Source organism: Phoenix dactylifera, chromosome 4, assembly GCF_051530095.1.
Source record: "Phoenix dactylifera cultivar Ajwa chromosome 4, Ajwa_hap1_PhDact_Kaust_v1.1, whole genome shotgun sequence".
Classification (NCBI taxonomy): Eukaryota; Viridiplantae; Streptophyta; class Magnoliopsida; order Arecales; family Arecaceae; genus Phoenix; species Phoenix dactylifera.
Genome location: NC_143193.1, coordinates 35018264 through 35032576, shown reverse-complemented (window position 1 = coordinate 35032576; position 14313 = coordinate 35018264). Strand labels below are relative to the sequence as shown.

Below are 14313 nucleotides of genomic sequence, written 5' to 3'. Positions count from 1 at the left end.
TTTTTTGATAATATTTATTTTTAATTTTTTGGCTTTTGGCTTTTCCTCTGCGGATAATTTTTTTCCCCCGACAATAAACTGAGTCCGGAGACTGGCGGTGCCATGCCGCATAGCGGGACCAGCGCGTTGAATCCTACGCCAGAACGGCCCCGGCAGCGCGAATGTCTCGGGCGGTCGAGGTCTGCTGCTTTGTCATAAAAGGGAGTTTCGAAGGGCAAATCATGGGTGCGATCACACCAGCACTAATGCACCGGATCCCATCAGAACTTCGCAGTTAAGCGTGCTTGGGCGAGAGTAGTACTAGGATGGGTGACCCCCGGGAAGTCCTCGTGTTGCACCCCTTTTATTTTTTGCCCGCTTTTTTATTTTTTGATAATATTTATTTTTAATTTTTCGGCTTTTGGCTTTTCCTCTTCGGATAATTTTTTTCCCTCGAAAATAAACTGAGTCCGGAGACTCGCGGTGCCATGCCGCATAGCGGAACAGCGCGTTGAATCCTACGCCAGAACGGCCCCGGCAGCGCGAATGTCTCGGGCGTCGAGGTCTGCTGCTTTGTCATAAAAGGGAGTTTCGAAGGGCATATCATGGGTGCGATCATACCAGCACTAATGCACCGGATCCCATCAGAACTCCGCAGTTAAGCGTGCTTGGGCGAGAGTAGTACTAGGATGGGTGACCCCCTGGGAAGTCCTCGTGTTGCACCCCTTTTATTTTTTGCCCGCTTTTTTATTTTTTGATAACATTTATTTTTAATTTTTCGGCTTTTGTCTTTTCCTCTTCGGATAATTTTTTTCCCCCAAAAATAAACTGAGTCCGGAGACTCGCGGTGCCATGCCGCATAGCGGAACAGCGCGTTGAATCCTACGCCAGAACGGCCCCGGCAGCGCGAATGTCTCGGTCCGTCGAGGTCTGCTGCTTTGTCATAAAAGGGTGTTTCGATGGGCATGTCATGGGTGCGATCATACCAGCACTAATGCACCGGATCCCATCAGAACTCTGCAGTTAAGCGTGCTTGGGCGAGAGTAGTACTAGGATGGGTGACCCCCTGAGAAGTCCTCGTGTTGCACCCTTTTTATTTTTTGCCCGCTTTTTTATTTTTTGATAATATTTATTTTTAATTTTTTGGCTTTTGGCTTTTCCTCTTCGGATAATTTTTTTCCCCCGACAATAAACTGAGTCCGGAGACTGGCGGTGCCATGCCGCATAGCGGGACCAGCGCGTTGAATCCTACGCCAGAACGGCCCCGGCAGCGCGAATGTCTCGGGCGGTCGAGGTCTGCTGCTTTGTCATAAAAGGGAGTTTCGAAGGGCAAATCATGGGTGCGATCACACCAGCACTAATGCACCGGATCCCATCAGAACTTCGCAGTTAAGCGTGCTTGGGCGAGAGTAGTACTAGGATGGGTGACCCCCGGGAAGTCCTCGTGTTGCACCCTTTTTATTTTTTGCCCGCTTTTTTATTTTTTGATAATATTTATTTTTAATTTTTTGGCTTTTGGCTTTTCCTCTTCGGATAATTTTTTTCCCCCGACAATAAACTGAGTCCGGAGACTGGCGGTGCCATGCCGCATAGCGGGACCAGCGCGTTGAATCCTACGCCAGAACGGCCCCGGCAGCGCGAATGTCTCGGGCGGTCGAGGTCTGCTGCTTTGTCATAAAAGGGAGTTTCGAAGGGCAAATCATGGGTGCGATCACACCAGCACTAATGCACCGGATCCCATCAGAACTTCGCAGTTAAGCGTGCTTGGGCGAGAGTAGTACTAGGATGGGTGACCCCCGGGAAGTCCTCGTGTTGCACCCCTTTTATTTTTTGCCCGCTTTTTTATTTTTTGATAATATTTATTTTTAATTTTTCGGCTTTTGGCTTTTCCTCTTCGGATAATTTTTTTCCCTCGAAAATAAACTGAGTCCGGAGACTCGCGGTGCCATGCCGCATAGCGGAACAGCGCGTTGAATCCTACGCCAGAACGGCCCCGGCAGCGCGAATGTCTCGGGCGTCGAGGTCTGCTGCTTTGTCATAAAAGGGAGTTTCGAAGGGCATATCATGGGTGCGATCATACCAGCACTAATGCACCGGATCCCATCAGAACTCCGCAGTTAAGCGTGCTTGGGCGAGAGTAGTACTAGGATGGGTGACCCCCTGGGAAGTCCTCGTGTTGCACCCCTTTTATTTTTTGCCCGCTTTTTTATTTTTTGATAACATTTATTTTTAATTTTTCGGCTTTTGGCTTTTCCTCTTCGGATAATTTTTTTCCCCCGAAAATAAACTGAGTCCGGAGACTCGCGGTGCCATGCCGCATAGCGGAACAGCGCGTTGAATCCTACGCCAGAACGGCCCCGGCAGCGCGAATGTCTCGGGCCGTCGAGGTCTGCTGCTTTGTCATAAAAGGGAGTTTCGAAGGGCATATCATGGGTGCGATCATACCAGCACTAATGCACCGGATCCCATCAGAACTCCGCAGTTAAGCGTGCTTGGGCGAGAGTAGTACTAGGATGGGTGACCCCCTGGGAAGTCCTCGTGTTGCACCCCTTTTATTTTTTGCCCGCTTTTTTATTTTTTGATAACATTTATTTTTAATTTTTCGGCTTTTGGCTTTTCCTCTTCGGATAATTTTTTTCCCCCAAAAATAAACTGAGTCCGGAGACTCGCGGTGCCATGCCGCATAGCGGAACAGCGCGTTGAATCCTACGCCAGAACGGCCCCGGCAGCGCGAATGTCTCGGTCCGTCGAGGTCTGCTGCTTTGTCATAAAAGGGTGTTTCGATGGGCATGTCATGGGTGCGATCATACCAGCACTAATGCACCGGATCCCATCAGAACTCTGCAGTTAAGCGTGCTTGGGCGAGAGTAGTACTAGGATGGGTGACCCCCTGAGAAGTCCTCGTGTTGCACCCTTTTTATTTTTTGCCCGCTTTTTTATTTTTTGATAATATTTATTTTTAATTTTTTGGCTTTTGGCTTTTCCTCTTCGGATAATTTTTTTCCTCCGACAATAAACTGAGTCCGGAGACTGGCGGTGCCATGCCGCATAGCGGGACCAGCGCGTTGAATCCTACGCCAGAACGGCCCCGGCAGCGCGAAAGTCTCGGGCGGTCGAGGTCTGCTGCTTTGTCATAAAAGGGAGTTTTGAAGGGCATATTATGGGTGCGATCATACCAGCACTAATGCACCGGATCCCATCAGAACTTCGCAGTTAAGCGTGCTTGGGCGAGAGTAGTACTAGGATGGGTGACCCCCGGGAAGTCCTCGTGTTGCACCCCTTTTATTTTTTGCCCGCTTTTTTATTTTTTGATAATATTTATTTTTAATTTTTCGGCTTTTGGCTTTTCCTCTTCGGATAATTTTTTTCCCTCGAAAATAAACTGAGTCCGGAGACTCACGGTGCCATGCCGCATAGCGGAACAGCGCGTTGAATCCTACGCCAGAACGGCCCCGGCAGCGCGAATGTCTAGGGCCGTCGAGGTCTGCTGCTTTGTCATAAAAGGGAGTTTCGAAGGGCATATCATGGGTGCGATCATACCAGCACTAATGCACCGGATCCCATCAGAACTCCGCAGTTAAGCGTGCTTGGGCGAGAGTAGTACTAGGATGGGTGACCCCCTGGGAAGTCCTCGTGTTGCACCCCTTTTATTTTTTGCCCGCTTTTTTATTTTTTGATAACATTTATTTTTAATTTTTCGGCTTTTGGCTTTTCCTCTTCGGATAATTTTTTTTCCTCGAAAATAAACTGAGTCCGGAGACTCGCGGTGCCATGCCGCATAGCGGAACAGCGCGTTGAATCCTACGCCAGAACGGCCCCGGCAGCGCGAATGTCTCGGGCCGTCGAGGTCTGCTGCTTTGTCATAAAAGGGTGTTTCGATGGGCATGTCATGGGAGCGATCATACCAGCACTAATGCACCGGATCCCATCAGAACTCCGCAGTTAAGCGTGCTTGGGCGAGAGTAGTACTAGGATGGGTGACCCCCTGGGAAGTCCTCGTGTTGCACCCCTTTTATTTTTTGCCCGCTTTTTTATTTTTTGATAATATTTATTTTTAATTTTTTGGCTTTTGGCTTTTCCTCTTCGGATAATTTTTTCCCCCCGAAAATAAACTGAGTCCGGAGACTGGCGGTGCCATGCCGCATAGCGGAACAGCGCGTTGAATCATACGCCAGAACGGCCCCCGCAGTGCGAATGTCTCGGGCCGTCGAGGTCTGCTGCTTTGTTTTAAAAGGGAGTTTCGAAGGGCATGTCTTGGGTGCGATCATACCAGCACTAATGCACCGGATCCCATCAGAACTCCGCAGTTAAGCGTGCTTGGGCGAGAGTAGTACTAGGATGGGTGACCCCCTGGGAAGTCCTTGTGTTGCACCCTTTTTATTTTTTGCCCGCTTTTTTATTTTTTGATAATATTTATTTTTAGTTTTTCGGCTTTTGGCTTTTCCTCTTCGGATAATTTTTTTCCTCCGACAATAAACTGAGTCCGGAGACTGGCGGTGCCATGCCGCATAGCGGGACCAGCGCATTGAATCCTACGCCAGAACGGCCCCGGCAGCGTGAATGTCTCGGGCCGTCGAGGTCTGCTGCTTTGTCATACTAGGGAGTTTCGAAGGGCATGTCATGGGTGCGATCATACCAGCACTAATGCACCGGATCCCATCAGAACTCCGCAGTTAAGCGTGTTTGGGCGAGAGTAGTACTAGGATGGGTGACCCCCTGGGAAGTCCTCGTGTTGCACCCCTTTTATTTTTTGCCCGCTTTTTTATTTTTTGATAACATTTATTTTTAATTTTTCGGCTTTTGGCTTTTCCTCTTCGGATAATTTTTTTCCCTCGAAAATAAACTGAGTCCGGAGACTCGCGGTGCCATGCCGCATAGCGGAACAGCGCGTTGAATCCTACGCCAGAACGGCCCCGGCAGCGCGAATGTCTCGGGCCGTCGAGGTCTGCTGCTTTGTCATAAAAGGGTGTTTCGAAGGGCATGTCATGGGTGCGATCATACCAGCACTAATGCACCGGATCCCATCAGAACTCCGCAGTTAAGCGTGCTTGGGCGAGAGTAGTACTAGGATGGGTGACCCCCTGGGAAGTCCTCGTGTTGCACCCTTTTTATTTTTTGCCCGCTTTTTTATTTTTTGATAATATTTATTTTTAATTTTTCGGCTTTTGGCTTTTCCTCTTCGGATAATTTTTTTCCCCCGAAAATAAACTGAGTCCGGAGACTCGCGGTGCCATGCCGCATAGCGGAACAGCGCGTTGAACCCTACGCCAGAACGGCCCCGGCAGCGCGAATGTCTCGGGCCGTCGAGGTCTGCTGCTTTGTCATAAAAGGGTATTTCGATGGGCATGTCATGGGTGCGATCATACCAGCACTAATGCACCGGATCCCATCAGAACTCCGCAGTTAAGCGTGCTTGGGCGAGAGTAGTACTAGGATGGGTGACCCCCTGGGAAGTCCTCGTGTTGCACCCCTTTTATTTTTTGCCCGCTTTTTTATTTTTTGATAATATTTATTTTTAATTTTTCGGCTTTTGGCTTTTCCTCTTCGGATAATTTTTTTCCCTCGAAAATAAACTGAGTCCGGAGACTCGCGGTGCCATGCCGCATAGCGGAATAGCGCGTTGAATCCTACGCCAGAACGGCCCCGGCAGCGCGAATGTCTCGGGCCGTCGAGGTCTGCTGCTTTGTCATAAAAGAGAGTTTCGAAGGGCATATCATGGGTGCGATCATACCAGCACTAATGCACCGGATCCCATCAGAACTCCGCAGTTAAGCGTGCTTGGGCGAGAGTAGTACTAGGATGGGTGACCCCTTGGAAAGTCCTCGTGTTGCACCCGTTTTATTTTTTGCCCGCTTTTTTATTTTTTGATAATATTTATTTTTAATTTTTCGGCTTTTGGCTTTTCCTCTTCGGATAATTTTTTTCCCCCGAAAATAAACTGAGTCCGGAGACTCGCGGTGCCATGCCGCATAGCGGAACAGCGCGTTGAATCCTACGCCAGAACGGCCCCGGCAGCGCGAATGTCTCGGTCCATCGAGGTCTGCTGCTTTGTCATAAAAGGGTGTTTCGATGGGCATGTCATGGGTGCGATCATACCAGCACTAATGCACCGGATCCCATCAGAACTCTGCAGTTAAGCGTGCTTGGGCGAGAGTAGTACTAGGATGGGTGACCCCCTGAGAAGTCCTCGTGTTGCTCCCTTTTTATTTTTTGCCCGCTTTTTTATTTTTTGATAATATTTATTTTTAATTTTTTGGCTTTTGGCTTTTCCTCTTCGGATAATTTTTTTCCCCCGACAATAAACTGAGTCCGGAGACTGGCGGTGCCATGCCGCATAGCGGGACCAGCGCGTTGAATCCTACGCCAGAACGGCCCCGGCAGCGCGAATGTCTCGGGCGGTCGAGGTCTGCTGCTTTGTCATAAAAGGGAGTTTCGAAGGGCATATCATGGGTGCGATCATACCAGCACTAATGCACCGGATCCCATCAGAACTTCGCAGTTAAGCGTGCTTGGGCGAGAGTAGTACTAGGATGGGTGACCCCCGGGAAGTCCTCGTGTTGCACCCCTTTTATTTTTTGCCCGCTTTTTTATTTTTTGATAATATTTATTTTTAATTTTTCGGCTTTTGGCTTTTCCTCTTCGGATAATTTTTTTCCCTCGAAAATAAACTGAGTCCGGAGACTCGCGGTGCCATGCCGCATAGCGGAACAGCGCGTTGAATCCTACGCCAGAACGGCCTCGGCAGCGCGAATGTCTTGGGCCGTCGAGGTCTGCTGCTTTGTCATAAAAGGGAGTTTCGAAGGGCATATCATGGGTGCGATCATACCAGCACTAATGCACCGGATCCCATCAGAACTCCGCAGTTAAGCGTGCTTGGGCGAGAGTAGTACTAGGATGGGTGACCCCCTGGGAAGTCCTCGTGTTGCACCCCTTTTATTTTTTGCCCGCTTTTTTATTTTTTGATAACATTTATTTTTAATTTTTCGGCTTTTGGCTTTTCCTCTTCGGATAATTTTTTTCCCTCGAAAATAAACTGAGTCCGGAGACTCGCGGTGCCATGCCGCATAGCGGAACAGCGCGTTGAATCCTACGCCAGAACGGCCCCGGCAGCGCGAATGTCTCGGGCCGTCGAGGTCTGCTGCTTTGTCATAAAAGGGTGTTTCGAAGGGCATGTCATGGGTGCGATCATACCAGCACTAATGCACCGGATCCCATCAGAACTCCGCAGTTAAGCGTGCTTGGGCGAGAGTAGTACTAGGATGGGTGACCCCCTGGGATGTCCTCGTGCTGCACCCCTTTTATTTTTTGCCCGCTTTTTTATTTTTTGATAATATTTATTTTTAATTTTTTGGCTTTTGGCTTTTCCTCTTCGGATAATTTTTTCCCCCCGAAAATAAACTGAGTCCGGAGACTGGCGGTGCCATGCCCCATAGCGGAACAGCGCGTTGAATCATACGCCAGAACGGCCCCCGCAGCGCGAATGTCTCGGGCCGTCGAGGTCTGCTGCTTTGTTTTAAAAGGGAGTTTCGAAGGGCATGTCTTGGGTGCGATCATACCAGCACTAATGCACCGGATCCCATCAGAACTCCGCAGTTAAGCGTGCTTGGGCGAGAGTAGTACTAGGATGGGTGACCCCCTGGGAAGTCCTTGTGTTGCACCCTTTTTATTTTTTGCCCGCTTTTTTATTTTTTGATAATATTTATTTTTAATTTTTCGGCTTTTGGCTTTTCCTCTTCGGATAATTTTTTTCCTCCGACAATAAACTGAGTCCGGAGACTGGCGGTGCCATGCCGCATAGCGGGACCAGCGCGTTGAATCCTACGCCAGAACGGCCCCGGCAGCGTGAATGTCTCGGGCCATCGAGGTCTGCTGCTTTGTCATACTAGGGAGTTTCGAAGGGCATGTCGATGGTGCGATCATACCAGCACTAATGCACCGGATCCCATCAGAACTCCGCAGTTAAGCGTGCTTGGGCGAGAGTAGTACTAGGATGGGTGACCCCCTGGGAAGTCCTCGTGTTGCACCCTTTTTATTTTTTGCCCGCTTTTTTATTTTTTGATAATATTTATTTTTAATTTTTTGGCTTTTGGCTTTTCCTCTTCGGATAATTTTTTTCCTCCGACAATAAACAGAGTCCGGAGACTGGCGGTGCCATGCCGCATAGCGGAACAGCGCGTTGAACCCTACGCCAGAACGGCCCCGGCAGCGCGAATGTCTCGGGCCGTCGAGGTCTGCTGCTTTGTCATAAAAGGGTATTTCGATGGGCATGTCATGGGTGCGATCATACCAGCACTAATGCACCGGATCCCATCAGAACTCCGCAGTTAAGCGTGCTTGGGCGAGAGTAGTACTAGGATGGGTGACCCCCTGGGAAGTCCTCGTGTTGCACCCCTTTTATTTTTTGCCCGCTTTTTTATTTTTTGATAATATTTATTTTTAATTTTTCGGCTTTTGGCTTTTCCTCTTCGGATAATTTTTTTCCCTCGAAAATAAACTGAGTCCGGAGACTCGCGGTGCCATGCCGCATAGCGGAATAGCGCGTTGAATCCTACGCCAGAACGGCCCCGGCAGCGCGAATGTCTCGGGCCGTCGAGGTCTGCTGCTTTGTCATAAAAGAGAGTTTCGAAGGGCATATCATGGGTGCGATCATACCAGCACTAATGCACCGGATCCCATCAGAACTCCGCAGTTAAGCGTGCTTGGGCGAGAGTAGTACTAGGATGGGTGACCCCTTGGAAAGTCCTCGTGTTGCACCCGTTTTATTTTTTGCCCGCTTTTTTATTTTTTGATAACATTTATTTTTAATTTTTCGGCTTTTGGCTTTTCCTCTTCGGATAATTTTTTTCCCCCGAAAATAAACTGAGTCCGGAGACTCGCGGTGCCATGCCGCATAGCGGAACAGCGCGTTGAATCCTACGCCAGAACGGCCCCGGCAGCGCGAATGTCTCGGTCCGTCGAGGTCTGCTGCTTTGTCATAAAAGGGTGTTTCGATGGGCATGTCATGGGTGCGATCATACCAGCACTAATGCACCGGATCCCATCAGAACTCTGCAGTTAAGCGTGCTTGGGCGAGAGTAGTACTAGGATGGGTGACCCCCTGAGAAGTCCTCGTGTTGCACCCTTTTTATTTTTTGCCCGCTTTTTTATTTTTTGATAATATTTATTTTTAATTTTTTGGCTTTTGGCTTTTCCTCTTCGGATAATTTTTTTCCCCCGACAATAAACTGAGTCCGGAGACTGGCGGTGCCATGCCGCATAGCGGGACCAGCGCGTTGAATCCTACGCCAGAACGGCCCCGGCAGCGCGAATGTCTCGGGCGGTCGAGGTCTGCTGCTTTGTCATAAAAGGGAGTTTCGAAGGGCATATCATGGGTGCGATCATACCAGCACTAATGCACCGGATCCCATCAGAACTTCGCAGTTAAGCGTGCTTGGGCGAGAGTAGTACTTGGATGGGTGACCCCCGGGAAGTCCTCGTGTTGCACCCCTTTTATTTTTTGCCCGTTTTTTTATTTTTTGATAATATTTATTTTTAATTTTTCGGCTTTTGGCTTTTCCTCTTCGGATAATTTTTTTCCCTCGAAAATAAACTGAGTCCGGAGACTCGCGGTGCCATGCCGCATAGCGGAACAGCGCGTTGAATCCTACGCCAGAACGGCCTCGGCAGCGCGAATGTCTTGGGCCGTCGAGGTCTGCTGCTTTGTCATAAAAGGGAGTTTCGAAGGGCATATCATGGGTGCGATCATACCAGCACTAATGCACCGGATCCCATCAGAACTCTGCAGTTAAGCGTGCTTGGGCGAGAGTAGTACTAGGAAGGGTGACCCCCTGGGAAGTCCTCGTGTTGCACCCCTTTTATTCTTTGCCCGCTTTTTTATTTTTTGATAACATTTATTTTTAATTTTTCGGCTTTTGGCTTTTCCTCTTCGGATAATTTTTTTCCCTCGAAAATAAACTGAGTCCGGAGACTCGCGGTGCCATGCCGCATAGCGGAACAGCGCGTTGAATCCTACGCCAGAACGGCCCCGGCAGCGCGAATGTCTCGGGCCGTCGAGGTCTGCTGCTTTGTCATAAAAGGGTGTTTCGAAGGGCATGTCATGGGTGCGATCATACCAGCACTAATGCACCGGATCCCATCAGAACTCCGCAGTTAAGCGTGCTTGGGCGAGAGTAGTACTAGGATGGGTGACCCCCTGGGATGTCCTCGTGCTGCACCCCTTTTATTTTTTGCCCGCTTTTTTATTTTTTGATAATATTTATTTTTAATTTTTTGGCTTTTGGCTTTTCCTCTTCGGATAATTTTTTCCCCCCGAAAATAAACTGAGTCCGGAGACTGGCGGTGCCATGCCCCATAGCGGAACAGCGCGTTGAATCATACGCCAGAACGGCCCCCGCAGCGCGAATGTCTCGGGCCGTCGAGGTCTGCTGCTTTGTTTTAAAAGGGAGTTTCGAAGGGCATGTCTTGGGTGCGATCATACCAGCACTAATGCACCGGATCCCATCAGAACTCCGCAGTTAAGCGTGCTTGGGCGAGAGTAGTACTAGGATGGGTGACCCCCTGGGAAGTCCTTGTGTTGCACCCTTTTTATTTTTTGCCCGCTTTTTTATTTTTTGATAATATTTATTTTTAATTTTTCGGCTTTTGGCTTTTCCTCTTCGGATAATTTTTTTCCTCCGACAATAAACTGAGTCCGGAGACTGGCGGTGCCATGCCGCATAGCGGGACCAGCGCGTTGAATCCTACGCCAGAACGGCCCCGGCAGCGTGAATGTCTCGGGCCGTCGAGGTCTGCTGCTTTGTCATACTAGGGAGTTTCGAAGGGCATGTCGATGGTGCGATCATACCAGCACTAATACACCGGATCCCATCAGAACTCCGCAGTTAAGCGTGCTTGGGCGAGAGTAGTACTAGGATGGGTGACCCCCTGGGAAGTCCTCGTGTTGCACCCTTTTTATTTTTTGCCCGCTTTTTTATTTTTTGATAATATTTATTTTTAATTTTTCGGCTTTTGGCTTTTCCTCTTCGGATAATTTTTTTCCCCCGAAAATAAACTGAGTCCGGTGACTCGCGGTGCCATGCCGCATAGCGGAACAGCGCGTTGAATCCTACGCCAGAACGGCCCCGGCAGCGCGAATGTCTCGGGCCGTCGAGGTCTGCTGCTTTGTCATAAAAGGGTGTTTCGATGGGCATGTCATGGGTGCGATCATACCAGCACTAATGCACCGGATCCCATCAGAACTCCGCAGTTAAGCGTGCTTGGGCGAGAGTAGTACTAGGATGGGTGACCCCCTGGGAAGTCCTCGTGTTGCACCCCTTTTATTTTTTGCCCGCTTTTTTATTTTTTGATAATATTTATTTTTAATTTTTCGGCTTTTGGCTTTTCCTCTTCGGATAATTTTTTTCCCCCGAAAATAAACTGAGTCCGGAGACTCGCGGTGCCATGCCGCATAGCGGAACAGCGCGTTGAATCCTACGCCAGAACGGCCCCGGCAGCGCGAATGTCTCGGTCCGTCGAGGTCTGCTGCTTTGTCATAAAAGAGAGTTTCGAAGGGCATATCATGGGTGCGATCATACCAGCACTAATGCACCGGATCCCATCAGAACTCCGCAGTTAAGCGTGCTTGGGCGAGAGTAGTACTAGGATGGGTGACCCCCTGGGAAGTCCTCGTGTTGCACCCCTTTTATTTTTTGCCCGCTTTTTTATTTTTTGATAACATTTATTTTTAATTTTTCGGCTTTTGGCTTTTCCTCTTCGGATAATTTTTTTCCTCCGAAAATAAACTGAGTCCGGAGACTCGCGGTGCCATGCCGCATAGCGGAACAGCGCGTTGAATCCTACGCCAGAATGGCCCCGGCAGCGCGAATGTCTCGGTCCGTCGAGGTCTGCTGCTTTGTCATAAAAGGGTGTTTCGATGGACATGTCATGGGTGCGATCATACTAGTACTAATGCACCGGATCCCATCAGAACTCTGCAGTTAAGCGTGCTTGGGCGAGAGTAGTACTAGGATGGGTGACCCCCTGGGAAGTCCTCGTGTTGCACCCTTTTTATTTTTTGCCCGCTTTTTTATTTTTTGATAATATTTATTTTTAATTTTTCGGCTTTTGGCTTTTCCTCTTCGAATAATTTTTTTCCCCCGAAAATAAACTGAGTCCGGAGACTCGCGGTGCCATGCCGCATAGCGGAACAGCGCGTTGAATCCTACGCCAGAACGGCCCCGGCAGCGCGAATGTCTCGGTCCATCGAGGTCTGCTGCTTTGTCATAAAAGGGTGTTTCGATGGGCATGTCATGGGTGCGATCATACCAGCACTAATGCACCGGATCCCATCAGAACTCTGCAGTTAAGCGTGCTTGGGCGAGAGTAGTACTAGGATGGGTGACCCCCTGAGAAGTCCTCGTGTTGCTCCCTTTTTATTTTTTGCCCGCTTTTTTATTTTTTGATAATATTTATTTTTAATTTTTTGGCTTTTGGCTTTTCCTCTTCGGATAATTTTTTTCCCCCGACAATAAACTGAGTCCGGAGACTGGCGGTGCCATGCCGCATAGCGGGACCAGCGCGTTGAATCCTACGCCAGAACGGCCCCGGCAGCGCGAATGTCTCGGGCGGTCGAGGTCTGCTGCTTTGTCATAAAAGGGAGTTTCGAAGGGCATATCATGGGTGCGATCATACCAGCACTAATGCACCGGATCCCATCAGAACTTCGCAGTTAAGCGTGCTTGGGCGAGAGTAGTACTAGGATGGGTGCCCCCCGGGAAGTCCTCGTGTTGCACCCCTTTTATTTTTTGCCCGCTTTTTTATTTTTTGATAATATTTATTTTTAATTTTTCGGCTTTTGGCTTTTCCTCTTCGGATAATTTTTTTCCCTCGAAAATAAACTGAGTCCGGAGACTCGCGGTGCCATGCCGCATAGCGGAACAGCGCGTTGAATCCTACGCCAGAACGGCCTCGGCAGCGCGAATGTCTTGGGCCGTCGAGGTCTGCTGCTTTGTCATAAAAGGGAGTTTCGAAGGGCATATCATGGGTGCGATCATACCAGCACTAATGCACCGGATCCCATCAGAACTCCGCAGTTAAGCGTGCTTGGGCGAGAGTAGTACTAGGATGGGTGACCCCCTGGGAAGTCCTCGTGTTGCACCCCTTTTATTTTTTGCCCGCTTTTTTATTTTTTGATAACATTTATTTTTAATTTTTCGGCTTTTGGCTTTTCCTCTTCGGTTAATTTTTTTCCCTCGAAAATAAACTGAGTCCGGAGACTCGCGGTGCCATGCCGCATAGCGGAACAGCGCGTTGAATCCTACGCCAGAACGGCCCCGGCAGCGCGAATGTCTCGGGCCGTCGAGGTCTGCTGCTTTGTCATAAAAGGGTGTTTCGAAGGGCATGTCATGGGTGCGATCATACCAGCACTAATGCACCGGATCCCATCAGAACTCCGCAGTTAAGCGTGCTTGGGCGAGAGTAGTACTAGGATGGGTGACCCCCTGGGATGTCCTCGTGCTGCACCCCTTTTATTTTTTGCCCGCTTTTTTATTTTTTGATAATATTTATTTTTAATTTTTTGGCTTTTGGCTTTTCCTCTTCGGATAATTTTTTCCCCCCGAAAATAAACTGAGTCCGGAGACTGGCGGTGCCATGCCCCATAGCGGAACAGCGCGTTGAATCATACGCCAGAACGGCCCCCGCAGCGCGAATGTCTCGGGCCGTCGAGGTCTGCTGCTTTGTTTTAAAAGGGAGTTTCGAAGGGCATGTCTTGGGTGCGATCATACCAGCACTAATGCACCGGATCCCATCAGAACTCCGCAGTTAAGCGTGCTTGGGCGAGAGTAGTACTAGGATGGGTGACCCCCTGGGAAGTCCTTGTGTTGCACCCTTTTTATTTTTTGCCCGCTTTTTTATTTTTTGATAATATTTATTTTTAATTTTTCGGCTTTTGGCTTTTCCTCTTCGGATAATTTTTTTCCTCCGACAATAAACTGAGTCCGGAGACTGGCGGTGCCATGCCGCATAGCGGGACCAGCGCGTTGAATCCTACGCCAGAACGGCCCCGGCAGCGTGAATGTCTCGGGCCATCGAGGTCTGCTGCTTTGTCATACTAGGGAGTTTCGAAGGGCATGTCGATGGTGCGATCATACCAGCACTAATGCACCGGATCCCATCAGAACTCCGCAGTTAAGCGTGCTTGGGCGAGAGTAGTACTAGGATGGCTGACCCCCTGGGAAGTCCTCGTGTTGCACCCTTTTTATTTTTTGCCCGCTTTTTTATTTTTTGATAATATTTATTTTTAATTTTTTGGCTTTTGGCTTTTCCTCTTCGGATAATTTTTTTCCTCCGACAATA

The 14313-nt window shown here is 49.1% G+C and overlaps 39 non-coding genes across 39 annotated transcripts; all 39 read left to right on the top strand.

Moving 5' to 3' along the window:
• Positions 1-223: 223 nt before the first annotated feature.
• LOC149756752 (5S ribosomal RNA) lies at positions 224-341 on the top strand. Its single transcript, XR_016408320.1, has one exon. It is a non-coding gene; the product is annotated as a 5S ribosomal RNA (ribosomal RNA).
• Positions 342-586: 245 nt separating this feature from the next.
• On the top strand, positions 587-705 carry LOC149756751 (5S ribosomal RNA). The gene has a single exon (XR_016401541.1). It is a non-coding gene; the product is annotated as a 5S ribosomal RNA (ribosomal RNA).
• A 246-nt stretch (positions 706-951) lies between these two features.
• LOC149756750 (5S ribosomal RNA) lies at positions 952-1070 on the top strand. Its single transcript, XR_016402494.1, has one exon. It is a non-coding gene; the product is annotated as a 5S ribosomal RNA (ribosomal RNA).
• A 247-nt stretch (positions 1071-1317) lies between these two features.
• On the top strand, positions 1318-1435 carry LOC149756749 (5S ribosomal RNA). The gene has a single exon (XR_016408632.1). It is a non-coding gene; the product is annotated as a 5S ribosomal RNA (ribosomal RNA).
• A 247-nt stretch (positions 1436-1682) lies between these two features.
• On the top strand, positions 1683-1800 carry LOC149756748 (5S ribosomal RNA). The gene has a single exon (XR_016408319.1). It is a non-coding gene; the product is annotated as a 5S ribosomal RNA (ribosomal RNA).
• A 245-nt stretch (positions 1801-2045) lies between these two features.
• On the top strand, positions 2046-2164 carry LOC149756747 (5S ribosomal RNA). Its single transcript, XR_016401530.1, has one exon. It is a non-coding gene; the product is annotated as a 5S ribosomal RNA (ribosomal RNA).
• A 246-nt stretch (positions 2165-2410) lies between these two features.
• On the top strand, positions 2411-2529 carry LOC149756746 (5S ribosomal RNA). The gene has a single exon (XR_016401520.1). It is a non-coding gene; the product is annotated as a 5S ribosomal RNA (ribosomal RNA).
• Positions 2530-2775: 246 nt separating this feature from the next.
• LOC149756745 (5S ribosomal RNA) lies at positions 2776-2894 on the top strand. Its single transcript, XR_016402492.1, has one exon. It is a non-coding gene; the product is annotated as a 5S ribosomal RNA (ribosomal RNA).
• Positions 2895-3141: 247 nt separating this feature from the next.
• Positions 3142-3259, top strand: LOC149756744 (5S ribosomal RNA). Its single transcript, XR_016407050.1, has one exon. It is a non-coding gene; the product is annotated as a 5S ribosomal RNA (ribosomal RNA).
• Positions 3260-3505: 246 nt separating this feature from the next.
• On the top strand, positions 3506-3624 carry LOC149756743 (5S ribosomal RNA). The gene has a single exon (XR_016401509.1). It is a non-coding gene; the product is annotated as a 5S ribosomal RNA (ribosomal RNA).
• A 246-nt stretch (positions 3625-3870) lies between these two features.
• On the top strand, positions 3871-3989 carry LOC149756742 (5S ribosomal RNA). The gene has a single exon (XR_016402586.1). It is a non-coding gene; the product is annotated as a 5S ribosomal RNA (ribosomal RNA).
• A 246-nt stretch (positions 3990-4235) lies between these two features.
• Positions 4236-4354, top strand: LOC149756741 (5S ribosomal RNA). The gene has a single exon (XR_016400879.1). It is a non-coding gene; the product is annotated as a 5S ribosomal RNA (ribosomal RNA).
• A 247-nt stretch (positions 4355-4601) lies between these two features.
• On the top strand, positions 4602-4720 carry LOC149756740 (5S ribosomal RNA). The gene has a single exon (XR_016401016.1). It is a non-coding gene; the product is annotated as a 5S ribosomal RNA (ribosomal RNA).
• A 246-nt stretch (positions 4721-4966) lies between these two features.
• Positions 4967-5085, top strand: LOC149756739 (5S ribosomal RNA). Its single transcript, XR_016411798.1, has one exon. It is a non-coding gene; the product is annotated as a 5S ribosomal RNA (ribosomal RNA).
• Positions 5086-5331: 246 nt separating this feature from the next.
• On the top strand, positions 5332-5450 carry LOC149756738 (5S ribosomal RNA). The gene has a single exon (XR_016401497.1). It is a non-coding gene; the product is annotated as a 5S ribosomal RNA (ribosomal RNA).
• Positions 5451-5696: 246 nt separating this feature from the next.
• Positions 5697-5815, top strand: LOC149756737 (5S ribosomal RNA). The gene has a single exon (XR_016405039.1). It is a non-coding gene; the product is annotated as a 5S ribosomal RNA (ribosomal RNA).
• A 246-nt stretch (positions 5816-6061) lies between these two features.
• LOC149756736 (5S ribosomal RNA) lies at positions 6062-6180 on the top strand. The gene has a single exon (XR_016405195.1). It is a non-coding gene; the product is annotated as a 5S ribosomal RNA (ribosomal RNA).
• A 247-nt stretch (positions 6181-6427) lies between these two features.
• Positions 6428-6545, top strand: LOC149756735 (5S ribosomal RNA). Its single transcript, XR_016407049.1, has one exon. It is a non-coding gene; the product is annotated as a 5S ribosomal RNA (ribosomal RNA).
• A 246-nt stretch (positions 6546-6791) lies between these two features.
• LOC149756734 (5S ribosomal RNA) lies at positions 6792-6910 on the top strand. The gene has a single exon (XR_016401492.1). It is a non-coding gene; the product is annotated as a 5S ribosomal RNA (ribosomal RNA).
• A 246-nt stretch (positions 6911-7156) lies between these two features.
• On the top strand, positions 7157-7275 carry LOC149756733 (5S ribosomal RNA). The gene has a single exon (XR_016406720.1). It is a non-coding gene; the product is annotated as a 5S ribosomal RNA (ribosomal RNA).
• Positions 7276-7521: 246 nt separating this feature from the next.
• On the top strand, positions 7522-7640 carry LOC149756732 (5S ribosomal RNA). Its single transcript, XR_016400878.1, has one exon. It is a non-coding gene; the product is annotated as a 5S ribosomal RNA (ribosomal RNA).
• A 247-nt stretch (positions 7641-7887) lies between these two features.
• Positions 7888-8006, top strand: LOC149756731 (5S ribosomal RNA). The gene has a single exon (XR_016401971.1). It is a non-coding gene; the product is annotated as a 5S ribosomal RNA (ribosomal RNA).
• Positions 8007-8252: 246 nt separating this feature from the next.
• Positions 8253-8371, top strand: LOC149756730 (5S ribosomal RNA). Its single transcript, XR_016401483.1, has one exon. It is a non-coding gene; the product is annotated as a 5S ribosomal RNA (ribosomal RNA).
• Positions 8372-8617: 246 nt separating this feature from the next.
• On the top strand, positions 8618-8736 carry LOC149756729 (5S ribosomal RNA). The gene has a single exon (XR_016405038.1). It is a non-coding gene; the product is annotated as a 5S ribosomal RNA (ribosomal RNA).
• A 246-nt stretch (positions 8737-8982) lies between these two features.
• On the top strand, positions 8983-9101 carry LOC149756728 (5S ribosomal RNA). Its single transcript, XR_016402491.1, has one exon. It is a non-coding gene; the product is annotated as a 5S ribosomal RNA (ribosomal RNA).
• A 247-nt stretch (positions 9102-9348) lies between these two features.
• LOC149756727 (5S ribosomal RNA) lies at positions 9349-9466 on the top strand. The gene has a single exon (XR_016407166.1). It is a non-coding gene; the product is annotated as a 5S ribosomal RNA (ribosomal RNA).
• Positions 9467-9712: 246 nt separating this feature from the next.
• Positions 9713-9831, top strand: LOC149756726 (5S ribosomal RNA). The gene has a single exon (XR_016404366.1). It is a non-coding gene; the product is annotated as a 5S ribosomal RNA (ribosomal RNA).
• A 246-nt stretch (positions 9832-10077) lies between these two features.
• On the top strand, positions 10078-10196 carry LOC149756725 (5S ribosomal RNA). The gene has a single exon (XR_016406719.1). It is a non-coding gene; the product is annotated as a 5S ribosomal RNA (ribosomal RNA).
• Positions 10197-10442: 246 nt separating this feature from the next.
• LOC149756724 (5S ribosomal RNA) lies at positions 10443-10561 on the top strand. The gene has a single exon (XR_016400877.1). It is a non-coding gene; the product is annotated as a 5S ribosomal RNA (ribosomal RNA).
• Positions 10562-10808: 247 nt separating this feature from the next.
• LOC149756723 (5S ribosomal RNA) lies at positions 10809-10927 on the top strand. The gene has a single exon (XR_016401304.1). It is a non-coding gene; the product is annotated as a 5S ribosomal RNA (ribosomal RNA).
• A 246-nt stretch (positions 10928-11173) lies between these two features.
• Positions 11174-11292, top strand: LOC149756722 (5S ribosomal RNA). The gene has a single exon (XR_016401472.1). It is a non-coding gene; the product is annotated as a 5S ribosomal RNA (ribosomal RNA).
• Positions 11293-11538: 246 nt separating this feature from the next.
• LOC149756721 (5S ribosomal RNA) lies at positions 11539-11657 on the top strand. The gene has a single exon (XR_016401461.1). It is a non-coding gene; the product is annotated as a 5S ribosomal RNA (ribosomal RNA).
• A 246-nt stretch (positions 11658-11903) lies between these two features.
• LOC149756720 (5S ribosomal RNA) lies at positions 11904-12022 on the top strand. The gene has a single exon (XR_016405659.1). It is a non-coding gene; the product is annotated as a 5S ribosomal RNA (ribosomal RNA).
• A 246-nt stretch (positions 12023-12268) lies between these two features.
• Positions 12269-12387, top strand: LOC149756719 (5S ribosomal RNA). The gene has a single exon (XR_016405194.1). It is a non-coding gene; the product is annotated as a 5S ribosomal RNA (ribosomal RNA).
• Positions 12388-12634: 247 nt separating this feature from the next.
• LOC149756718 (5S ribosomal RNA) lies at positions 12635-12752 on the top strand. Its single transcript, XR_016408004.1, has one exon. It is a non-coding gene; the product is annotated as a 5S ribosomal RNA (ribosomal RNA).
• Positions 12753-12998: 246 nt separating this feature from the next.
• LOC149756717 (5S ribosomal RNA) lies at positions 12999-13117 on the top strand. The gene has a single exon (XR_016401450.1). It is a non-coding gene; the product is annotated as a 5S ribosomal RNA (ribosomal RNA).
• Positions 13118-13363: 246 nt separating this feature from the next.
• LOC149756716 (5S ribosomal RNA) lies at positions 13364-13482 on the top strand. The gene has a single exon (XR_016406717.1). It is a non-coding gene; the product is annotated as a 5S ribosomal RNA (ribosomal RNA).
• A 246-nt stretch (positions 13483-13728) lies between these two features.
• On the top strand, positions 13729-13847 carry LOC149756715 (5S ribosomal RNA). The gene has a single exon (XR_016400876.1). It is a non-coding gene; the product is annotated as a 5S ribosomal RNA (ribosomal RNA).
• Positions 13848-14094: 247 nt separating this feature from the next.
• LOC149756714 (5S ribosomal RNA) lies at positions 14095-14213 on the top strand. Its single transcript, XR_016405232.1, has one exon. It is a non-coding gene; the product is annotated as a 5S ribosomal RNA (ribosomal RNA).
• Positions 14214-14313: the final 100 nt, after the last annotated feature.